The sequence below is a fragment of the Aethalodelphis obliquidens genome, unplaced genomic scaffold (genome assembly GCF_003676395.1).
Source record: "Aethalodelphis obliquidens isolate GAN/ISIS:26980383/991018 unplaced genomic scaffold, ASM367639v1 scaffold61, whole genome shotgun sequence".
Classification (NCBI taxonomy): domain Eukaryota; kingdom Metazoa; phylum Chordata; class Mammalia; order Artiodactyla; family Delphinidae; genus Aethalodelphis; species Aethalodelphis obliquidens.
The window spans coordinates 6,876,371-6,898,753 of NW_020838005.1; positions in this window are offsets into that span (position 1 = coordinate 6,876,371).

Sequence of the window (22,383 nt, forward strand, 5' to 3'; positions counted from 1 at the left end):
AAAGTACTCTTGAAGAGTGAAGCCTTAAACCCTGCATTTCTATGAGCTCCCCAAGTGATTGTCAACTCACGCTAATGTTTAAGAGCTCTGTATTTAGGTTTCCATTTATAAATTAAAATACAGAGTCAACACATGAATATAACCGTTCATAGTTGAGGACATCAGGCCCCAGGGTGGACCTCTCTCGAGTCGAATTTATATATAATGAAAGACCAGATGTTCTGTAATGGAGTAACAAACGCGGGCTCCTAACACCTGGCACCAGAATTCCTCTTTGGAGAGGAAACTGTCTTTGATAAGCCTGTTGACACTGGACGCTGATATCCAGGGGGCATCATAAACAAGAAAAGGAAATTCCCTGGCGGTCCAGTGGTTAGGACTCCATGCTTTTACTGCCAGGGCGAGGGCTCAATCCCTGATCGGGGAACTAAGATCCCACAAGCTGCGTGGCACAGCCAAAAAAAACAAAACAAAAGAACAAAAACAAACCCAGAAAACAGAACAAACAAACAAAAAACAATTGCTGAACTGTTCTGCATTTAAATCGTATAAGGGAGAAGGAAAAATGAGACGGAATGAAGGATGGGGCTACAGAGAAATAGAGAGGGAGGTTGGAGCCATGGTTTAGAAATAACTTAGGGACTTTTGGGGAACTGGACTACATAAACTTGAGCTTCGAGTGGTTTTCATTGTTGTAACTTAAAACCCCTGTCTTCCCAAGCCCACTGCAAGGGCTCCTACACCTACAAAGCTGAGCATAGGTATATCTGTGTCCTTTCCCCAGCAAAGTGCTGTGTAAGAAAACAGTACAACCTTCCGGCAGGGTTTAGTCATTGGCCACCTTTTCTTTCTCCTACTCTCAGCCGTCTTGCGACTCAGTGAATTGCCAAATCTTGTCCTTGTTCAGTGATGTCGGTCAAATCCACGCCTTCTCCTCCATTCCCGTTGCTGTTGCTCTGTTTCAGAAATTTGCCACTGATGCTTTCCTAAGTCATCTCTCTGTCTGAATTTTCTCCCGTCACAGGCTCAAACCGCCCTCCTACTACTGCCAAAGTTAACTTTCAAATGAAGATTTAATATTGAGAAGCAGCATATCACAGAAATAAAAATAGAGTCTATATAGACTCAAGGGCCAGACTTGTTGAGATCAGATTCTAAGACGTCCTATGAGCTGTGTCTTTGGTTTGGGTAAGTCACTCAACATCTCTTTGCCTTAGATTCCCCATCTGGTAAAATGGGATGATAACAGAACCTTCTCCCCCCTTGCCTTATTGCATGGTCTACAGCAGCCGGGATGTGGAGTGGAAGAGATGGTTGTGGATAATCTCGCGTTGTTCCTCATTTGTCGTGGGGGTGGAGGGGGAGTTTCAAAAAAAAAGCTGGAGGGCTTACACTGCCGGTATTAAGACCTGTTGAAATCTGTAGTAATTAAGTCACATATGGTATTGGTGCAAGAATAGACAAGTAGACCACTGGGACAGAATAGAGAGTCCAGAGATAGGCTTGTACATATATGGTCCCCTGAAATACAATAAAGGTGACATTGAAGTGGAGTGGAGAAAGGTGATCTTTTCTTTTTTTCTTTTTTTTTTTTTTGTTCTGCGGTACACGGGCCTCTCACTGCTGTGGCCCCTCCCACTGCGGAGCACAGGCTCCGGACACGCAGGCCCAGCGGCCATGGCTCACAGGCACAGCCGCTCCGCGGCATGCGGGATCCTCCCAGACCGGGGCACGAACCCGCGTCCCCTGCATCGCCAGGCAGACTCTGAACCACTGCGCCACCAGGGAAGCCCAGATCTTTTCTTTTTTAAAAAAAAAATTAATTTATTTATCGTAATTGTAGTATAGTTGATTTACAATGTCATGTTACTTTCAGATGTACAGCATAGTGATGCAGTTATACATACATATATATGTATATGTGTGTATATATATATATATATATATATTCTTTTTCAGATTCTTTTCCCTTATAGCTTATTACAAAACATCAAGTATAGTTCCCTGTGCTATATAGTAGGACCTTGTTGGTTATCTATTTTATATATAGTAGTGTGTATATGTTAATCCCGTCCTCCCAATTTATCCCTCCCCTCCCCCTTCCCCTTTGGTAACCATAAGTTTGTTTTCTATGTCTGTGGATCTACTTCTGTTTTGTAAATAAGTTCATTTGTATCGTTTCTGTTTTTTTTTTAGATTCCACATATAAACAATATCATATAATATTTGTCTTTCTCTGTCTGGCTTACTTAACTTAGTATGATAATCTCTAGGTCCATCCATGTTGCTGCAAATGGCATTACTTCATTCGTTTTTATGACTAATATTCCATTATATATACATAATGGAATATTATATAATATATAATATATTTTATAATATATTATATATTACATATAATATATCATATATAAAGCTATAATATACATCATATAGAATATATCACATATTATATATGAAATACATCATATACAGCATATTATATATTACATATATAATATAGTACATATCATATATTATATGGTGTGATATGCGACATATTATATATGATATATTATATGTAATATGTATCATATTATATATGGTGTATTATGTATAATATATCATGCATATTATATATGATATGTAATACATAGTATATTACATGGCATATCATATATCATATATTATATATGACATAGTATATATGATGTTATATAATATATTATATATGTAATATATAATATGTAATATATTTAACATGCGATATATACTATATTGCATATTGTATGTGATATGTAACGTATTATATAATGGTATAATTTATATATTATACTGTGTAATATATAATATATTATATGTTATATATTATATAATATGTCGTATATAATATATACTGTATATAATAATATATAATAAATATATATAATATATAATAATAGATATAATAGATATACGAATATTCCATTTTATATATATAATGGAATATATATATACCATAACATAATGGTATATATATATATACCATATATATGGTGTATATATATACCATAACATATACCATATAATGGTGTATATATATACCATAACTTCTTTATCCATTCATCTATCAATGGATAAATTGATCCAACATTTAGATCACTTCCATGTCTTGGCTATTGTAAATAGTGCTGCAATGAACACTGGGGTGCATGTACCTTTTCTTATTATGCTTTTCTCCGCATATGTGCCCAGGAGTGGGATTGAGGAATCATGTGGTAACTATTATTAGTGTTTTAAGGAACCTCCATACTGTTCTCCATAGTGGCTGTACCAATTTACATTCCCACCAACATTGTAGGAGGTTTCATTTTCTCCACATCATTTCTAGCATTTATTATTTATAGACTTTTTGGTGATGGCCATTCTGATTGGAGTGAGGTGATACTTCATTGTAATTTTGATTTGTTTCTCTAATCATTAGGTGAGCTTTTCAATAGATGGTGCTGGATCAATTGGATCTCCATATGAGAGAAAATTAATCATGATCCTTACCTAACACCAAACAAAATAGCCATTCCCAATGGATTGAATATCTAAACATGAAAAGTAAAACACAGATTTTAGGAAAAAATGGGAGAACATTTTCATGACCTTGAAGTAGATAAAGATTTTTAAAACAGGTTACAAAAAGCAGTAGCCATAAAGGAAAAAAATAGATAAATTAGATTACTTTAAAATTAAGAACTTCTGTTCATCAAACATCACCATAAGAGAGTCAAATGTGACTCACAGAATGGGCGAAGACATTTGTAATATGTATACAAAACAAAAATTCTTAGCTAGAATATATAGAAAACAATCCTACGAATCTATAAGAAATAAGAATATCACTCAATAGAAAAAATGCAGAAAAGACATGAACATTCACTTCAAAAGAAGGACATCCAAATGGCCAATAAACCCATGAAAAGGGCTAAAATTCATTTGCCATCAGGAAAATGCAAATTAAAACCAAAATGAGATGCCACCTTATCCCAAACAGAATGGCTGAAATGAAAAAGACAGAATATATTAAGTACTGGAGAAGATGTGGAACTGAAACTCTCATAGACTGTCGATAGGAGTGTATATTGGTACAACCACTTTGAAAAAAACATTTCACATTATCTATAAAGCTGAACATGTACATAATCTATAACCCAGCATTTCTACTGCTAGGTGTATACTCTACATAAAAATGTACATGGGGCTTCTCTGGTGGCGCAGTTGTTAAGAATCCACCTGCCAATGCAGGGGACATGGGTTCGAGCCCTGGTCTGGGAAGAACCCACATGCTGCAGAGCAACTAAGCCTGTGTGCCACAACTACTGAGCCTGCACTCTAGAGCCTGCGAGCCACAACTACTGAAGCCCGCGCGCCTAGAGCGTGTGCTCTGCAACAAGAGAAGCCACCACAATGAGAAGCCTGGGCCCCGCAACAAAGAGTAGCCCCGCCTCACTGCAACTAGAGAAAGCCCGCTTGCAGCAGCAAAGACCCAATGCAGCCAAAAATTAAATAAATGAATAAATAAATAAATTTATTTTTTTAAATGTACATGTATTCACCAAAAGACACAAGAATGTTCATAGCAGCACGAGTCAACAGTAGCCAAACACTGGAACACAGTAGAATGAGTGTTTTACTCTAGGGACTACTTTATGGTGATAAGAATGAACAAATACCGCCACATAGCAACATGGAAAACTCTCTTGAGCATAAAGTTGAATAAAAAGAAGCCACACAGAAATGAGTACAAATTGTATGATTTCAATTATAGGTACAACAAATATCAGATCTCTAGAGCTAACTTACCTTGCATAATTGAAATTTGATACATGTTGACTAGCAACTTATTTCCTCTTCCCCCAGGCAACTACCTTTACATGTTTTGCTTCTAGGTGTTTGACTTTTTATTTTATTTATTTTTTTGGCCACGCCACATGGCTTGTGGGATCTTAGTTCCCTGACCGGGGATCGAACCTGGGCTCTCAGCAGTGAGAGCGTGGAGCACCACCCACTGGACCACCAGGGAATTCCTGGGATTGACTATTTTAGATACTTAATATAACTGGAATCATGCATATTTTTTTTAAACTCCCTAGAGTTGGCTGTATAGCCATGTTGAGGACTTTTGGCATAGTATTTTGCTCCTACCCCTGGTACAGTCACAATCATTGTGTATTAGGAATGTTCCTCGCTGGTTTGCCTTCAGTAGCTCTAGGCTCATTAACAGAAGGAATGATATTCTGTTCACTTGGGTATCTTCAGTGCCCAGAAGAACACCTGGCACAGAGTGAATAGTCCATATGTGTTTGTTGAATTGGAGTGACCCTTCCAATTATCATAGAGGGTAGGATTTACCATTGCTGCCAGCCAGCCAAACTTCTTCAACATAGCTCTTCAATTCAACATACATTTTTAAAGAGTCTCCTTTGAGTCAAACACTGGACTGGTGTGCTGGAGTTGTGAAGAAGAGGAAGGTCAGTCCTGGGAGCCAGATGCTCTGTCAGGCAGGGGCGACATCGGAGACTCCCGGGGGGCAGGTCCATGCTTGGTGGAGGAGCCTCAGATGAAGTGATCAGCTCTGCTTGGGTGGACCTGAGATACTTCCAAGAGTGAGTGATGCCTGAGCCACATCCCAGCGAGCGACTAGGAGTTTGCCAGGGGGGCAAGGAAGGCAAAAGCATTTCGGGAAGATAGAAAATCCATGTCCATGAGTAGAACAGCTTGACACCAGGTGGAGAGATGGAGGAGGGTGAAGGGTGAGAGGTGAATGGCTTGGTAAGGAGGTTGGATGCATCCTGCAACAATGGGAAGTCAGTGAAGGGTGAAACAGGAGAGTAGCAGGACCCAGTGTGCAGAGAGATCACTCTGGTTGCAGTGGGGAGGATGGATTATAAAGCAAAACTGAAGACCGAGGGACCAGTAGGAGAGGGTGAGGATATTGTAATGATCCAGGCGTGAGAAGACAAGCGCTTGAGTTGGGCAAAGCCCGTGGGGATGGAGAGGTGGGGACAGGTAAGGACCTGAGTAGGAAGATCCTCCACCTTCTCCTGTAAAAAGTTTGGGGAAAGGGAGGTGAGTAAGAGGTACATTATACAGGTAATATTCTCTTTTCAAATTTTCCTCCTTCGCGCCAGAGAAAGACAGAAAAGCAGAAAGAGGGGGTGGGATTCTGGAGGACAGGCAGTCCATATACTAATGTCACTGGGGAATGTAACCTGCTCACAACGTCCCTCTATTATGTTAGGTGAAGATACATTTTCAGCTGAAAAGAATTATTTTAAAACATGGGCGTGAAACAAATGAGCGCATGAAATCATGTTGTCCACAGGCCTCAGCAGAACGTTTTCCTTAGATAGCAGCCTCGGGATAACACTGCCAGCATTCCCCAGTCCCAGAAAGAATCTGTGCTTTTGTCACTCAGTGATTTGTAACAGGAATAAAAAAACCCCTCTGCTTATATAAGAAATGCATCTGAAACTCCATGGCTGGCAGGTGCTTGAGATCGTTGAGCAGATGTCTGTGTGAAGCACCCGAAGTCCTCTATGTACGTTGGAAAGCACACATACGCCAGCTCCCTGCTGCTGTCCTGGAGAAAATATTCCAGACATGCAGCAAGGGGCTCTGTGCCTTTCCTCCCTGACTTCTCTCCTGTGGAGTATGAACCCAGGATAGGGTCTACTCAGAATCCTCTGTCCGTTGGCATTTGGAAAGGTCTTAACTGACTCCATCTATGTGGTACCTCCAAGCAAACTGAACCCAGCTAACCAAGGATCTCTGTGCAGCTTCTGGAGTTGTCACCGAGTCTCACAAGCCTTCCTGGTGTTAATCCTGCATCCTGGATGCCCTTCTCCCCAGACTCCCTCTCGTAGGTTTTGGGGCAGCTACCTGTCGCCTCTCCCTGTCTACCAAGCTCCCCCCTCCCCCCATAGTGATGGGATCCTTACATTCTTTTTCAAGCTGACTACCACCTGCTCCCCTTTCCCTTTGACGGGTGGGTGGTGCCTCTCCCTCCAGGGGAAAAGGAAAGCACAGGTGCACATTCCTGCTTTTCACAGGGTGGTGCACAGGGCAGCCTGGTGCCCTTGGAGGGGGGCTGGGAGCCAGGAAAATGTGGGGCTCCAATGACAGCTCTTTCTCTCCTCATTTCGGGGATCCTGGGCAGGTCATATATCCTCTCTACCCCTCTGTTTCTTCCTGCAGAAAACAAGGGCAAACCCTCCCTTAAGTAAGACAATCCTTTGCAGGGATCCAAACATGGAGGAGGGCACAAGGCAAATACTCAGCAGATGTGGGTTCCCTTCTGTGGGACGCACACCGTGATCCTAGCAAAGGGCATCACTAACTGTATTTCACATCGGAGGAAGCTGGGGGAGGGAATGATGTGAATTACTCAAAAAATCATGCAGCAGAAATTTCAGAATTTGAACGCAGATCTGCTTGGCTCCAAAGCAAACCTTCCCTCTGCCCTCCCCCGCCTTCCTCCAAGACCCTCACCCTTCTCATCTTCTGTCTTTCTTTACTGTTTTCTTTTCTTCTGCCTATAATATATTCAGGGCTGCACCGTTATTAGAAATAAAAACCCAGTCTTAAAAAAGCGGGAAATTCTGATACAGGCTACAACATAAGTGAAACTTGAGGATGTTATAAGTGAAAGCAGCTAGTCACAAAAGGACAAATACTGTATGTGCCCCTTACATGAGGTCCTACAGAAGTCAGATTCACAGAGACTGAGAGGAGGGTAGAGTTGCCAGGAGTTGGACAGAGGAGGAAACGGGGAGCTAGTTTTAATGGGTGCACAGTTTCAGTTTGGGAAGATGAAAAGAGTTCTGTGGATAGATGGCGTTGATGGTCCACAAGGTGAATGTGCTTAATGATATTTGAACTGGACACTTAAAAATGACTAAAATGGGGCTTTCCTGGTGGCCCAGTTGTTGAGATTCCGCCTGCCGATGCAGGGGACGCAGGTTCGTGCCCCGGTCTGGGAAGATCCCACATGCCGTGGAGCGGCTGGGCCCGTGAGCCATGGCCGCTGAGCCTGCGCGTCCGGAGCCTGTGCTCCGCAATGGGAGGGGCCACAGCAGTGAGAGGCTTGCGTACCGCAAAAAAAAAAAAAGACTAAAATGGTAAATTTTAGGTTATGTCTATTTAACCACAATTTAAAAATGAAATAAAGACAAATACAGTAAAATATCTGTGGCCTTGTTTACCTTTTGCTCCTCTTCCCCCAGGTAGATGCTTTAAGATACTTGGGCATGTTTTAAGATGAGTGTAAATGAATTACCTCACAGCTGTTTGGTGGCTACTGTGGACTGAATTGCATCCCCCCTCCCCAATTCATATGTTGAAGCCCTAACCCCCAATGCGACTATATTTGGAGGTGAGGCTTTAAGGAAGGTAATTAAGGTGAAATGAGGTCATAAGGATGGGGCCATCATCCAGTAGGGCTGGTGTTCTTATAAAAATAGGAAGTGGGGCTTCCCTGGCGGTCCGGCGGTTAAGACTCCACGCTTCCACTGCAGGGGGCGCGGATTCCATTCCTGGTCGGGGCACTAAGATCCCACATGCCGGGTGGCACAGCCAAAAAGTAAAAAAAAATTTAAAAATAGAAGATAAATAAAAATAAAAAGAGGAAGAGACATTGGCGCACTCTCTTTCTCCCCGCGCGCACACAGAGGAAAGGCTGTATGAAGACGGATCGGGAAGGTGGCCATCTGCAAGCCAGGAAGAGTGCTCTCACCAGGATCTGAAGTTGTCAACACCTCGACCTGGGACCTCCAGGCCCCAGAACTGAGAAAATAGATTTCCGCAATTTAAACCATGCAGTCTGTGGCATTTTGTGATGGGAACTCTCATAGCGGGGCTCGCCCCAAGGGAGTTTCTTCTGTCACCTGGCTTGGTGGTGGGCGGGTTGTGTGGCCCAGTGGTCAGTGACCCTTCCTTTGGGTCAGCACAGCCAGCCCAGCTCTGACCCCTCCTGACACCTGTCCCTTCAGAAGTGGACATAGAGCCATTCCTCAAGGAGAACATCCTCACTGACAGTGACAGAGGGAGGAGCAAGACCCCTTCCCCCTGACCCAGGAGACTGGTATTGGGTAGGGAGGGCCAACAACTGGGCGGGGGAGTGTCTAAGATTTACCCTACTCACAAGCTAGTGAGTTAGCCTGCCAGTTTTCTGCTTGCTGGTAGGAGACATGAGACTTCTGGGTCAGAGACAAAGGACCCTACTACTCAGAGCAACAACAGGGTATCAGCATCTGTGCTTGTCTTCCCCCAGCCCGTTCCCAGAGGGTGCTGTGATGGGGTCAGTGCTGCCTGCACAGGAACAGGTGGCTTAAGGGGAAGGAGCTTCGTGAGCCCAAGTCATTTCCAAAGGGCAGGAAGCTGGTCTGAATTTTGCTCCCCAGGGCAAAATGTGAATCTCTCTTACATTAGACAGCAAACACACCTGCCCTTGGCTGCCGAGGGCCACACCCCTCTCTCTCCAGGCGATCTGCCACACCAGCACCCTGGTAGGAGACACAGCGAGATACAGAATCCAGTGGCTCTGCTGCACTGATGGAACCCTGCCTGGGACAGCCCCACACACAGCTTCAAGAAGCTGCACTATTTCTGATCCACAGTAGATACTCACTCTACGTAGTGGATGCAGTCCTGGAACCTACACTTGAACGTGCATGGGTCTGATATCCTGCAACTTCACAATGTGTCTGCTTTTAAAATGCGGGTTTTATTATGATTCGGGTATGGTAAGGCTAACAGGTCAGGAGAAGACTCAGCACTGACGCAGTAGTTTATGACTCACGGTTCTCAAGAGGAGGGGGCCACACCCACCGAACCACACGGGGAAGCGCCAGGGTCTGTCCGGAGGCAGAGGGAGTGAGGGGCCATCATGGTTGCCACAGGGAGGGGCAGGCAAGGCAGGGGAAGCAGGCTTAGGATAGGCCAGTCTGAATCATTTCAGCGGGCTCTGGGGCCCAAAGCTGTCCCTACTTGTCTGGTACCTGGGCCTCCGGTGATTAGGACAGGGGGACAGTGGCCCAGAGTGTGGGCGCTGGTTAAAGGACGTGGCTGGGGAAGGGGGCTGGAATTGGTTGGTTTGCACATGAAAGGTGAGCACCTACCCCATTCCTTTACTTTGCCCAAGAACCGGCTGGCGCTGGGGGCAGGAGAGGGTCCTTCCCGGGTCAGCAAGGCCCCAGATGTCAAAGCATCGGAGTAAAAAGACATACTTAATTCAAAGTCACATGAAAGCAGTACGTGGCTCTGAAGGCGATGCCAGAAGAATGTGGAAATGAGGAGGCGTGTCAGCTAAGGCACTGCTAGAACTAAAACGCATTTCACCCTCAAGTTAGTCCATCAGTCGTAAGTGTTCTCTGAGTAGCTGCCACGAGCCAGGCACCGTGCTGGGTGCTGGGCGGACGGGGTGAACTGAACAGACCCGGCCCTGCCTCGTGGAGCCTGGGGTCAAGCCCTCGCAGGGACCGGCTACGTGAAGTCCTCAGCAGCTCCCTGGGGAGCATAATGACCGCCCCACCCCAACCCACCCCGAGAACACTCAATTTGTTACCGAGTCCAAGCTCGCTTACCAGGCCAATAAATCGGAGACGGGGTGTCGAGGCAACGAATACCACTTTACTCGGAAAGACGGCATACCAAGAAGATGGCAGACTAAGGTCTCCAAATAACCATCTTATCGGGGTCTGGGTGCCAGTTTCTTTTACAGAATCAGAGAGGGAGAGGGGGTGAGGAAGTAAAGTAAAAAGGGCCATCAGTCTTGCAAAACATCTCCTGGAATGGCCAGCCTGAGGGCGGAATTGTGTTAATTTCAGCCATTTACTGGTAAGCGGGGTCAGGTTGTCTCCCGGTGAGCGAAACAAAGGCACTTTAACACTCAGGCAGAGGGGCCTGGTTCCCAGTCAGGCCACTCTGTGTGATTATAATAACAAAAGCAACGAAAAGCAAAGGTTAAAGTCAAAGAAACAGATCCAACATGGAGTCCAATTTAGCCCTTCCCTGTTACAATTTGTCATCTGAAATTGGAGGCGTGTCTCTCTGGGGCACATTTGGGCCCCAAGACATCGTGCACCTCTCACTATATGGCGTGCTGGGCGGGAAAAAAGACCCTGCCTTTTGGAGCTCCTAGTCTCCACCAGAGGCATTTCCAAAGTTTTCTCAGCAGCCGGAGGACCTGTCTGAATCCTCGCATCCGGGCCTCAGCGTTATTTCTTTGTCAGACTGTGTAAGCTCTGTCTGCAGCAGGCACCGTCCATCACTGCGGTTCTCTACTGTGCTCTTTTGGAAAAGAAATGTAAGTGTTTCTGTAGCTCAGAGGGGCATTTGTCTTAGTTCATTCGGGCTGCTGTAATAAAGTACCATAGACGAGTGGCTTCTGAACAACAGAAATTTATCTCTCACAGTTCTGGATGGGAAGTCCAAGATCAAGGTGCCAGCAGATTCGGTGTCTGGTGAGAGCCCGCTTCCTGGCTCATGGATGGGCAACTTCTCTGTGTCCCCACGTCGGGGAGGGAAAAGGGCTCCACTCTCCTGATCTAATCACCTCCCAGAGGGCCCATCTCCAAATACATTGGGAGTTAGGCTTTCAACATATGAATTTTAGGGAAACACAAACATTCAGTCTACAGCAGCATTCTTTTTTTTTTTTAATTAGATAGTTGATTTACAATGTTGTGTTAGTTTCTGCTGTACAGCAAAGTGAATCAGTTATACACATATATGTATATCCAGTCTTTTTATACATTTCCTTCCCATTTAGGTCACCACAGAGCATTGAGTAGAGTATAGCAGCATTCTTATTTGGGGGGTTTTCTCCACTGTTCTTCTCCCTCCCACCCTCTTCCACCTTTTCTGGAGGTGCGGAAGAGACTGAAGAATTTCCCTCTGTGATGGATGAAAACTGAATTTTTGTTGGTGCGCACACGGTAGTGTACACAGAAGTAGAAGTATAATGTTGTACACATGAAACTCATAGAATGTTATAAACCAATGTGTCCTCAATAAAAAAAGAAATTAAAGAAAAAAAGAATCTATCAGATGCTCTCTTAGCAGACTACGACATCCAGTGCGGGGGCCAATGAAGAGATTCCAGAATTCAGTGAGGGATAGCACTTGCTGACATAAACTCTTCTCCAACTCTGATTCTAAAATGTCTTTTTTTTCCCACATTAGCCCATGAGTCACAAACTCCTTTGATAATATTTAATAAATGTTTGCAAATATTTTAGGCTTTGCTGGCCGGGGAGGCTCTGTCCCAGCTACGTAGCTCTGCCAGTGCAGTGCAGAAGCTGCCAGAGAGCCGTAGAAAGAGCCACCGACATGAGCTACAAGGATGAACCTTGAAAACACGATGCTAAGTGAGAAAAAGCCCGGCACAAAGGTCTGTGTATTGTATGGTTACATTTATGTGAAATGTCCAGAATAAGCAAATCAATAGAGACAGAAAATAGATGAGCGGCGTCCAGGGGCTGGTGGGAGGGGAGAACGTATCAGCAAGCAACCTCAGGATCTGAATGTACTAAAACCCACCGAGCTGTACACTGTAAAGGGATGAATCTCATGGTATGTGAACTACATGTCAACAAAGCTAGTTTTTTAAAACAGCCATAGACAACAGGTAGATAAGTGGGTGTGGCTTTGTTCCGATGAAACTTTATTTACAAAATGAGGGTGGATGTGGCCCATGGGCTGTAGTTTGCTGAGCCCTGTGCTAGACTGTAAGAGTCATGTAGTCAGGGCTGTGTCTCGTTTATCATTAACTTCCAGGACCTAGTGTAATAGTGGTCAAATAAGTAAGAACCCAATAAATGTTTGCTGAATGAAAAAAAAAAAAGCATTTCCCTCTGTAAGATTGGGCCCGATGCTAGGGCTACTTCAAGCCTTTAACTAAGACACAGAGATAGACTTAAGAAATTGCAGGCTGGGCTTCCCTGGTGGCACAGTGGATAAGAATCCACCTGCCAGTGCAGGGGACACGGGTTCGAGCCCTGGTCCGGGAAGATCCCACATGCTGCGGAGCAACTGAGCCCATGCGCCACAACTACTGAGCCTGCGCTCTAGCGCCCGTGAGCCACAACTACTGAGCCCGTGTGTCACAACTACTGAAGCCCACGCGCCTAGAGCCCATGCTCCACAACAAAGAGAGGCCACCACAGTGAGGAGCCTGCACATCACAACGAAGAGCAGCCCCCACTCGCCGCAACTAGAGAAAGCCCGCGTGCAGCAGCGAAGACCCAACGCAGCTGAAAATGAATAAATATAAATAAAATATTAAAAAAAAAGAAATTGCAGGCCACTCATAATTATGCAAATATGAGCGTCTGGTGAAATATACATCAATGCCCTAGTTTTTAAATTCTGATGCAGTAAAATGTTTCAATTTGGGTTCTGGCAACGACTGTGATCATCTTAAGAGATGTATAAATACATGTAAATAAGGTATTAACATCACAAGACTGTTTTAGACCATTTCCCCATCTGGTTTGGTCCTGTAATTGTGTGGGAAGGTACAGTTCTTGGAATCTGGCCTGAGAAAAACATCACTTTCACTCTAGGTTCTCAGCAGCCTGCAAGGTGCTTACTTCCAAAGCCGATTTCAGATTAAGTTATAAGGTGTGTGTAGTACCCACAAACATCAGGTCAAAATTTTATGGTGGTTGTTATAGGGAGGTGGTTCTTCTGAACTTGGTTAGTTATCAGAGTCATCTGGAGAGTTTCTAAAAATTCATATTCTAGGCTCTGCTCTTAGAGATTACGACGATCCAGCTTTGCAGTGGGGCTGGGAAGCTGTATTTTTCAAAAGTTGCTCAGATGCCTGTGATGGTAAACCACAGATCTCGCCTGAGAGTTCTGCTGGCCTGGGTGTGCTCTCCTTGCCAGGGCCCTCACCAGGGAGCTTGTTAGAAACACCCACTCTGCATGTTCACAGGCTCCCCAGACGATTGGCAGGAAAACGTGGGAGGCATTGGTGTAGGGTGTTCACACGCCTGGGAGGTTTTTGGGAGACCATGATGGTCTCACTGTTAGCTGGTCAGGAAAGACTTCATGGAGAAGTCGGGCTGTTAAGAGGGTCAAAAAGGCAGAGTGAACCACTGCTTCTATTTGACCAACACAGAAGCAGAGGAAGCAAGAAAAAGCAGAGAGGATGCAGCAGATGGAACACAGGTGCTCTGTCCCCCCAGTATTACCAAAAGACGAAACGCAGACTCGATTCTGTTGGCACGTTTTTGCTGTAATTCATCATTTACACTTGGCCTTCACACTAGAGCATTATCTTAGGTATTTATTGAGGGTATTTGCAGAGCACGTTAATACTGTCTTTCTAGAGCTTTTACTCAACTGAGGCTGCTTACTGCCAAAGAAAGCCCTGGGGAACCAGGAGATTGTGCCTGGAACCAGCCCTTCCCGTAACACACTGTGCACCCTAGCAGAGCCACTTGGGATCCCCGGGCCTCAGCTTCCTCATCTGTAAAACATCTGTGGCTCCTGGCCTCATCGATCCTACATCCTGTTTTGTTTTTTATAATATTTATTTATTTAGGCTGCGCTGGGTCTTCGTTGAGACATGCAGGATCTTCGTTGTGGCCTGCGGACTTCTTAGTTGCGGCATGCGTGTGGGATCTAGTTCCCTGACCAGGGATTGAACTTGGGCCCCCAGGGAAGTCCCCTATGTCCTGCTTTGAAATAAACATTTGTAACATCTTCTTTGCTGTTCTAAAATGAAAATTGTAGCTATAACCACCTATAGACATAATTTTTTAAAACCACTCTGGTGCCCTAACTGTAATTTAAGTGGAAAATTCAAGTGAATACGTTGTAACCAATAATATGTATTTTAATCTGTAAAGGCTTGGGCAGTGTACTAAACCTGTCTTTTATTGTCTGTATTCTGATGCTTTGACATCTGGGGCCTTGCTGCTCCTGGAGAGACTACACCTCCCAGGGCTGCTAGCCTGTCCCTAGAGACAGTAAGCAACTTGCCCCAGAGCAGGAGTCCTAACCACTGGACCTCCAGGGAATTCCCAAGAGTAGGATTTTAAGATTCAAACCAACCAGTTCAGAGCCCACAACCCAGCCACCTCCTTTCTCAGGCTCTCACGTTCCCAGTAGGCCACTATCCCCCTGTCCTAATCATCCCAGAGCCAGGTACCAGACCACTAGGGACAGCCCCCATGCCCCAGAGCCCACTGAAATTATCCAGACTAGCCAGTCCTAAGCCTGCTTCCCCTGCCTCACTTGTTCTTTCCCATAGAAACCACAGTGAAGACTCTTGCCCACATTTCCCCCTAGCTCCCTCTGCCTCCTGACCCACTCTGGTGCTTCCCTGTGTGTCCCACCCCCATGGCGTGGTGTACCCCCTCTTGGGAACTGTGGGTAACAAACTATCATTTCAATGGCAGTCATCTCTTGGCCTGTTGGCCTTACTATACTTCAAATTTTATATTAATACACTATATTTTTAACAGAACTAGACTACGAGACATTAGGAAATGGTTTATTGCCCCTACTTATAATGAATAAGTTTAGATTTAAGAAAAGTCAGGGACTTCCCTGGCGGTCCAGTGGTTAAGACCCTGCACTTCCACTGCAGGAGGCGTGGGTTCGATCTCTGGTCAGGGAACTAAGATCCCACAAGCCTCACAGCACGGCCAAAAAAAAAAGGTCAAAGATCAGGATTCATTTCCTAGAAGGACAGCGAATGAGAAAGTCAAAGAACAGCTAGACAAAGGGATAAAAGTTAGTGCTGACTGATTTGTACATGGCAGGAGAAAGAGGAAAATACCTTAAGTTAAATAGAGAGAAGATGCCGAGCTAAGTCATAGATTGCAGAGCAAAATAAGAAAGGATGACTTCTTTGCAAATCCTCCAGGCCTTATGTGTAAGTGCAGTGTCAAAATAATTCCTTGTGATGACATGGGATGTGGGAGGGATGAAATATCACAGAAAACATTGCAGCACTATTTACAATAGCCAGGACATGGAAGCAACCTAAGTGTCCATCAACAGAGGAATGGATAAAGAAGATGTGGTACGTATATACAATGGAATATTACTCAGCCATAAAAAAAGATGAAATAATGCCATTTGCTGCAGCATGGATGGACCTAGAGATTGTCATCCTGAGTGAAGTAAGTCAGACAGGGAAAGACAAATATCATATGATATCGCTTACATGTGGTATCTTAAAAAAATGGTATAAATGAACTTATTTATAAAACAGAAATAGAGTCACTGGTGTAGAAAACAAACTTATGGTTACCAAGGGGGAAAAGGCGGGGGAGGGATAAATTGGGAGATTGGGACTGACATACACACTACTATATATCATGTAGATAACTAATAAGACCTATTGTGTAGTACAGGGAACTCTACTCAATACTCTGTAATGATCTATATGAGAAAAGAATCTACAAAAGAGTGGATCTATGTATATGTATAGCTGATTCACTTTACTGTACAGCAGAAACTAACACAACATTTTAAATCAACTATACTCCAATAAAAAAATTTTAAAATGTCACAGAAAAGATATCCCAGATCTTGAAATCCCATCACACACAGTTGAAGCAGATGTTCTAGCTCAGAATGTCCGGCAGGACGTTGGAAAGTCTTAAGGGACCTGGGTAAACTCCTTGTGTGACCTGCTCTGGGCATTGCAGGACATCCAGTGTCTCTCCCACTAAACATCGGTAGCCCCCTCCAAACACGTGACAACCAAAACTTCCTCCAGAGGTTTTCAAGATGCCCACCTTGTGAAACCACTAAACTGGATGACCCCAACCTGCTCCCAGGACCAGCTTGCCTCAACTCTATGCTTCTGAGATGGCCGAGGCTTCACAGATGAGGTATATTGCTAATGTTCTTTGAAGTCTGAGAGTTACTATTGCTGGACACCAAAGTCCATTGCCGTGAACTGGCCAGAACATGTTAAGACACAAAGGCAATGAGAATATATGAAGAAAGGAGTGACAAACCAAGCCACAGTGATTTTTTGAGAGCCAATCACCACCTTTAAGTGAACATCAAAAACTTCCACAATTGTGCAAGCAGCTATAGTTCTGGAAGCACAGTTTGGGGTAGGCACTCCTCAAGCCCCCAGGCTCTAAGATGTGGAGCTGGTAGCAAGTCAGTCCATGGTGGTTAACATCTCGGGCTCTGGAATGAGACAAAACTGGATTCAATCCCAGCTTTGCCACTTGTTAGCTGGGTAGCTGTAGTTAATTTACTTGGCCTCTCTTAGTTCTATAATTGGTAAAATTGGAATCAGATGCCTAATTATAGTCATTTGTAAGGATGAGAGAATGCCCGCAAAAGACCTAGCCAGAAGCAGAGCACTTAATAAACAATGTAAACGTAAGCTGTTATTAATTTATATAGTATCTGAGCTTTCTATTTTCAAACTGTCCACCAGAGGGCGCGCCAAACACTGTCCTGGAACTTGAAAAAGTTGTTGTCCAGCGTTGCTCCCAAATTCTCAGTTTATAAAACATGCTCTAAAAATCCTAAGCACTGGTATCTGAGAAAAGGGATTCAGCGACTTTCCATTCGTTTTCCCCTTCCCCGCTGAGAGGTCCTATACCTAAAATAAAAGCACTTAACTTCGAGACTGTTCGTTTAAATGAAGTCGGATGTGTAATCTTGCAGCACTGAGGCTGCCTCTCTAAATCAGCTGCAAACAAAGGGCAGAGCTGGGGAAGCCGCCTGTCCTGGTGCAGGCAGTAAGGGACACATCGTTTGTAATTCCACACAATAATACCGACCAGAAGTCACTTCATATTTTTAGATCACCACGTGCCAGCAATTCTGGTAAAATACTCCACACACACACACAAAATAAAGAATAAATCTCTCATTGTTTGAAGTTCTAAACTTCTGGCAGGTATGCTTGTGATTTATTAATACATATGTAAGCTTCAACTTGGTACATTTCCTTATTTATCCATTAATAATTGTATCCTATCTGGAAGTTAATCCAGAGAAATCCCCGTTGTGCTGAAGTTCCTGCTCCGTGGACTCAGCTTCGTGCATTTTCCTTCCAGGGTAAGTTCCATTTGATTCAGAAACATTGAGAGCTTGGGGTTTAATTCTTGATTAATTCTTGAGCAGCAACTGTCTCCAACACCTGTTTAAATAGCAGGTTCAAAATGAACCATGATAATGCAGCGATTGCAAAGACAAAGGAACAGGCCTGAGTTACTTCACTTTTGCCATTCTACATGATACAAACTTGGAGGTTTTGGTTGTGTTTAAAATTAAAAACAGTTCCAGCTATAGCATAAAAAAGTCCTGGGCATGTAAGGTACAGCATGGTGACTGTAGTTAACAAAACTGTATTGTATATTTGAAAGATGCTGAGAGTGGATCTTAAAAGTTCTCATCACAAGAAAAAAGAATTGTAACTGTGGGTGGTGATGGTTGTTAACTAGTCTTATTGTGGTGACCATTTCTTAATATACACATATATCAAATTGTTAGGTTGTACACCTAAAGCTAATACAATGTTATATTCAATTATATCTCAATAAAATTTTTTTTAAACAGTAAAATAGAGTGAGAACTGTGATATCTAATATTTTCCATTGGCAAGTGCAAATTTTGTTCATATGTGAAATATGTTCTAAACTTGAATAGCTACTGAATATTATTTTATTGTTACTAAAAGTAATTTTGTTGCATATGGAAGGGGAAGTGTTAAAAACCATCCACTCCAGGTGTTAATTATGCTAGGTCCGCCTTGGTCTTAAATCCCAAAGAATTTCCTTCCAGCTGCTGACAGCCATTCAAGAAAGGAAGGAAGGCTTTTCTATCAGGAAACTGGATCCTGCTTTAGAGAAGCTGGGAGAGCAGTGCTGGGCTGGGAGGAGAATCTCAGAGAAGGAGGGAAGGGTGGGCAGCTCCAGCCAAGGCAGCGCCCTCCTTCCCGCCGCCCTCCCGCCCTCAGGCCAGAGGAGACCACGGTCCAGTTTCCTAATCCTGTCCGAGGTCAGGCCCATCCCCCTCCTGAGCCTTCCCTTCATTTAAGGAGGCCGTATTTGCGAGGATCTCAGAGCAACTGACAATTAGCAGCTTAGGCCTGGAGCTAGAGGGGCAGGCTCGGAGGGAAGACCCGTTGAAAGCCCGGCGGTGAGTGTGTTCTGGCCGCGACCGCGAGTGATACACGCGTCTTGTTAAATCTGAACACGTGCTTCAAAAATGTTATAATTTCATGCTCCGCGCTCCGTGGAACTTGGTCAGGTTTTACCCGTTGAGAGAAACTGACCACATTTCTGTCTTCTTGTTGGCATTGCTACAATGTTTCTGCCCCTCTGGTTTGCTCTGGAAGCCGTGTTCCCACCCCCGAACGAGGGGCTGTCTGGATACCACCCCTGCAGGTCTGCGGTGTGGGTCACCGGCGGCTGGGTCAACCCCATTCCCAGATAGATTCCAGGCTAGTCACGACTATTACCGTTTATTAAGGCTGGGACTACGGTCTAACAGTTGTCTCCGCTTTATTTCTAATTCTCACAGTGATTTCAGTTTAAGGGTGAGGAAACTGAAGCCCAGCGGGCAAGCAGAGTTGCTGACCCTTACCAGGTAATGATGTGAACACGAGCCCCAGCAGAGGGCAAAGGGCGCAGGGGTACCAGGTAGAAATGAGCTCCTTATTCCTCCTCCCAATTTTTTTTTTTTTTTTGGTTTTTATAAATTATTTTCAATTGTGGTAAAATACATATAACATAGAATTTGCCAAGTGAGCCATTTTAACTCTTGTCATCTTGCAAAACTGAAACTCCGTACCCATTAACTAACTCCCCCTCCTTTCCTCTCCTCCTGCCCCAAATCTTATAAAGCAGATATTGTTATTACCACCAGCTCCACTTTACAGATGAGGAAACTGAGGTCATGGGCTCTTCTGACTGGTGTGGGGTGATACCTCACTGTTGTTTTGATTTGCATTTCTCTGATAATTAGTGATGTTGAGCATCTTTTCACGTGGCTATTGGCCATCTGTATGTCTTCTTTGGAGAAATGTCTGTTTAGGTCTTCTGCCGTTTTTTGGATTGGGTTGTTTGTTATTGAGTTGTATGAGGTGTTTGTGTATTTTGGAAATTAAGCTCTTGTTGGTAACATCATTTGCAAACAATTTCTCCCAGTCCATAGGTTGTCTTTCTGTTTTGTTTATGGTTTCCTTTGCTGTGCAAAAGCTTATAAATTAGGTTAGGTCCCATTTGTTTATTTTTGTTTTTATTTCTATTGCCTTGGGAGACTGACCTAAGAAAACATTGCTATGATTTATGTCAGACAGTGTTTTGCCTGTGTTCTCTTCTAGGAGTTTTATGGTGTCCTGTCTTATATTTAGGTCTTTAAACCATTTTGAGTTTATTTTTGTATATGGCGTGAGAGAGTGTTCTAACTTCACTGATTTATATGCGGCTGTCCAACTTTCCCAGCACCACTTGTTGAAAAGACTGTCTTTTCTCCATTGTATATTCTTGCCTCCTTTGTCAAAGATTAACTGACTGAGAGACTAACACACCATTGTAAAGCAATTATACTCCAATAAAGATGTTAAAAAAAAAAAGATTGACTGTAGGTGTGTGGGTTTCTTTCTGGGCTCTCTATTCTGTTCCATTCATCTATATGTCTGTTTTGATTACTGTGGCTTTGCAGTATTGTCTGAAGAATGGAAGGGTTATACCTCTAGCTTTGTTCTTTTTCCTCAGGATTGCTTTGGTAATTCTGGGTCTTTTGTGGTTCCATATAAATTTTAGGATTATTTATTCTAGCTCTGTGAAAAATGTGATGGGTAATTTTATAGGGATTACATTAAATCTATAGATTACTTTGGGTAGTATGGCCATTTAAACTACATTAATTCTTCCAATCTAAGAGCATGGATATCTTTCCATTACCTTGAATCATCTTCAGTTTCCTTTATTAATGTTTTATAGTTCTGAGTGTATAAACCTTTCACCTCCTTGGTTAGTTTTATTCCTAGGTATTCTTTTAAATGTGATTTTAAAAGGGATTTCTTTTTACGTTCTCTTTCTGATATTTCATTGTTAGTGTAAAGAAATGCAACTGATTTCTGTATACTAGTCTTGTATCCTGCTACCTTGCTGAATTCATTTGTCAGTTCTAATAGTTTTTGCATGGAGTTTTTAGGGTTTACTATATAGAGCATCATGTCATCTGCATATAATGACAACTTTACCTCTTTCCTTCCACTTTTGATACATTTTATTTCTTTTTCTTGTCTGATGGCTGTGGCTAGGAATTCCAGTACTATGTTGAAGAGAAATGGTGAGAGGGCATCCTTGTCTTGTTCCAGATTTTAGCAGGAAGACTTTCAGCTTTTCACTGTCAAGTATTATATTGACTATGGGTTTGTCATAAATAGCTTTTATTATGTTGAGATATGTTCCCTGTATGCCCACTTCCATAAGGGTTTTTATCATGAATGGATGTTGAATTTTATCAAATGCTTTTTCTGCCCTTATTGAGATGATCATGTGGTTTCTGGCTTTTCTTTTGTTGATGTGGTGTATCACATTGATTGATTTGTTGAACCATCCTTGTGACCTTGGAATGAATCCGACTTGATCATGGTATATGATCCTTTTTATGTGTTGTTAGATTCAGTTTGCTAATATTTTGTTAAGGATTTTTGTATCTATATTCATCAAAGATATTGGCTTATAATTTTCTTTTTGCTACTATCTTTGTCTGGTTTTGGTATGAGGGTGATTTTGTCATCATAGAATGACTATGGGAGTGTTCCTTCTTCTTCCATCTTTTGGAAGCATTTGATAAGGATTGCTATAACTTCTTCTTTGTATGTTTGGTAGAATTCCCCAGTGAAGCCATTCAGTCCTGGACTTTAGTTTGCAGGCAGTTGTTTTTTGTTTTTATTACATATCCTGTTTCACTTCTAGTGATTAGTCTGTTCAAATCATCTTTTTCTTCTTGACTCAGTTTTGGTATGCTGTATGTTTCTAGAAACTTTTCCATTTCTTCTAGGTTGTCCATTTTGTTGGCATATAACTTTATAATATTTTCTTTTTATAATTTTATATTTCCTCAGTATCAATTGTTATTTCTCCTCTTTCATTTCTTATTTTGTTTCGGTCTTCTCTCTTTTCTTCTTGGTGAGCCTAACTAGAGGTTTGTCAATATTGTTAATCCTCTCAAAAAAAACAGCTCTTGGTTTTATTGATTTTTTTCTATTATTTTTAATCTCTAATTTATTTCCTCTCTGATCTTTATGATTTCCTCCCTTCTGCTGACTTTAGGTTTTTTTTGTTCTTCTTTTTCTAATTCTTCTAGGTGTTAGATTAGGTTGTTTATTTGGGATTTTTCTTGTTTTTTTAAGAAGGCCTGTAC